The sequence below is a fragment of the Schistocerca nitens genome, chromosome 1 (genome assembly GCF_023898315.1).
Source record: "Schistocerca nitens isolate TAMUIC-IGC-003100 chromosome 1, iqSchNite1.1, whole genome shotgun sequence".
NCBI lineage: Eukaryota > Metazoa > Arthropoda > Insecta > Orthoptera > Acrididae > Schistocerca > Schistocerca nitens.
In genome coordinates, this window is record NC_064614.1 from 285918151 (window position 1) to 285921399 (window position 3249).

Below are 3249 nucleotides of genomic sequence, written 5' to 3' on the forward strand. Positions count from 1 at the left end.
ACGTTCTAGCGTGTGATTTATTATGACAGCAGGAGTAATGCCATGGTAATCCACGCACCCTGACGGCAAATTTGTAGCTCAATCTGGTGTTTCGACTAGTTGTGCTGCCATTTATGAGCAGCATTCCAGTGGGTCTTTTACAGTAGGATAACGCTCGCCCATATACCGCTGTTGTAACCCAACACGCCTTGCAGAGTATCGACATGTTGCCTTGGTCTGCTCGATCACGAGGCCTGTCTCCAATCGAGCACATAAGGGACATCAACGGACGTCAACTCCAGCGCCATCCACAATCAGAATTAAACGTCCCTCTACTGACCGACAGAGTGCAACAGGCATGGGACTCCATCCCACAAACCGACATTTGGTGCCTATACACCACAGTGCATGAATGTCTTCATGCTTGCATTCAACACTCTTCCGGTTATGCCCCTTATTAATGTACTAGCATTCCATATTTTCAACGACTTATCTCGCGCTTGTGATCTTGTAATGTTAAGCACTTAAATAGACTACTGGCCATTAAAATTGCTACACCAAGAAGAAATGCAGATGATAAACGGGTATTCATTGGACAAATATATTATACTATAACTGACATGTGATTACATTTTCACGCAATTTGGGTGCATAGATCCTGAGAAATCAGTATCCAGAACAACCATCTCTCGCCGTAATAGCGGCCTTGATACGCCTGGGCATTGAGTCAAACAGAGCTTGGATGGCGTGTACAGGTACAGCTGCCCATGCAGCTTCAACACGATACCACAGTTCATCAAGAGTAGTGACTGGCATATTGCGACGAGCCAGTTGCTCGGCCACCATTGACCAGACGTTTTCAGTTGGTGAAAGATCTGGACTATGTGCTAGCTAGGGCAGCAGTCGAACATTTTCTGTATCCAGAAAGGCCAGTGCAGGACCTACAACATGCGGTCGTGAATTATCCTGCTGAAATGTAGGGTTTCGGAGATATCGAATGAAGGGTAAAGTCACAGGTAGTAACACAATCTGAAATGTAACGTCCACTGTTCAAAGTGCCGTCAGTGCGAACAAGAGGTGACCGAGACGTGTAAACAATGGCACCCCATACCATCACGCCGTGTGCTACGCTAGTATGGCGATGACGAATACACGCTTCTAATGTGCGTTCACCGCGATGTCACCAAACACGGACGCGACCATCACGATGCTGTAAACAGAAACTGGATTCATCCGAAAAAATGACGTTTTGCCATTCGTGCATCCAGTTTCGAGGTTGAGTACGCCATCGCAGGCGCTCGTGTCTGTGATGCAGCGTCAAGGGTAACCGCAGCCATGGTCTCCGAGCTGATAGTCCATGCTGTTGCAAACGTCGTCGAACTGTTCGTGCAGATGGTTGTTGTCTTGCAAACGTCCCCATCTGTTGACTCAGGGATCGAGGCGTGGCTGCACGATCCGCTACAGCCATGCGGATGAGATGCCTGTCATCGCGACTGCTAGTTATACGACGCCATTGGGATCCAACACGGCCATCCGTATTACCCTCCTGAACCCACCAATTCCATATTCTGCTAACAGTCATTGGATCTCGACCAACGCGAGCAGCCATGTCGCGATACGATAAACCGCAAACCGCGATAGGCTATAATCCGACCTTTATCAAAGTCGGAAACGTGATGGTACTCATTTCTCCTCCTTACACGAGGCATCACAACAACGTTTCACCAGGCAACGCCGGTCAACTGCTGTTTGTGTATGAGAAATCGGTTGGAAACTTCCCGCATGTCAGCACGTTGTAGGTGTCGCCACCGGCGCCAACCTTGTGTGAATGCTCTGAAAAGCTAATCATTTGCACATCACAGCATCTTCTTCCTGTCGGTTAAATTTCGCGTCTGTAGCACGTCATCTTGGTGGTGTAGCAATTTTAATGGCCAGTAGTGTATCTTTCTTTGTCTGCGCTTCCGTCTCTCTTCAAACGCCTTCGCTACTTTTTGTCCCTTGTAATACTCTAGGAACGGTCCGGAACGCTTAAAAGTTGTCCTTGTATATTTGTATTAAAATAACGTGGAGACGGCTGGACTGCAGCGCTCCACCCGCAGGCGGACGTCGTAACTCGCGGACGGCGGGCCATGCGTCAGCGGCCGACTGGGCGCAGTGCGGCGCGGCGAGAGACTACCAGCAGGACCGAAGCCGAGGCGAAGAGAGGCGAGCGGCCTGCACTCGCGCCGATCGAAGCACCACGATGCCCGGAGACAAATAAATGGGTCGGGGCGGTGGCGACGGCGACGGCGACGGCGACGGCCGTATACATAACGGGCGCGGGACGTTGCCAACTCGCCGGCACCGCGCCCAAATAAACACGAGTGTACTTTGCATGGCTAGGAGGCCGCGGCGGGGCGCGTTGTTCCGTTCTGCGAAGCACCCACGCGTAAGGGGGGAGCCTCTGACCCAACCACCCCCTGCCCCGCGCCCTTTTATTCGCGGGATTTACATGCGCTACAGCGCCTGCCTCCACCCTCTGCTATTTGGTTGCTCTTATCGCTGCTGCGTACCGAATAATTCTTGATGGTTATGCTTCATTCGGAGCCTGGTGAGCCGCATGTTTCCCCGAACAGTTACGACGCTAGACGCGTGCGCTGTTGCAGTACTCCTATTTGCCTCTCTCAGATTTTTTCACCCATCTTCTCTTTTGCATTCTTTCCTTTTCGGTATTGTTTCTGCTAGATAAATTTTGAAACGGTGGACCATAACAGCTACACAACAACTGCGTTGAATGAGATGGGCAACGCCGGCCGGAGTGGCTGTGCGCTTCTAGTCGCTGCAGTCTGGAACCGAGCGACCGCTACGGTCGTAGGTTCGAATCCTGCCTCGGGCATGGATGTGTGTGATGTTCTTAGGTTAGTTAGGTTTAATTAGTTCTAAGTTCTAGGAGACTGATGACCTCAGAAGTTAAGTCGCATAGTTCTCAGAGCCATTTGAACCAGATTGGAAACTTTTTCATAACTATAAATTATTTGTACAACGCAACATCCGGGAGTGATTTGATACGTCTGGTAAAAAAAGCAAGTCAAAGAGTTTGTTTCGTAAACAACTCACCTTACTTTTCGACATTGTCTCCTTTGAGGGAGATGTACTTGGTCCAGCGATCCTCCAGTTTCCTCATTCCATCGAAAAAATAGGTTTGTCAAATTCTGGAAAAATACTCGTTTCCTGCAACTATCAATTCATCAGTTGATCATAATTTATTCCCAGCAAGACAGATTTTCAACT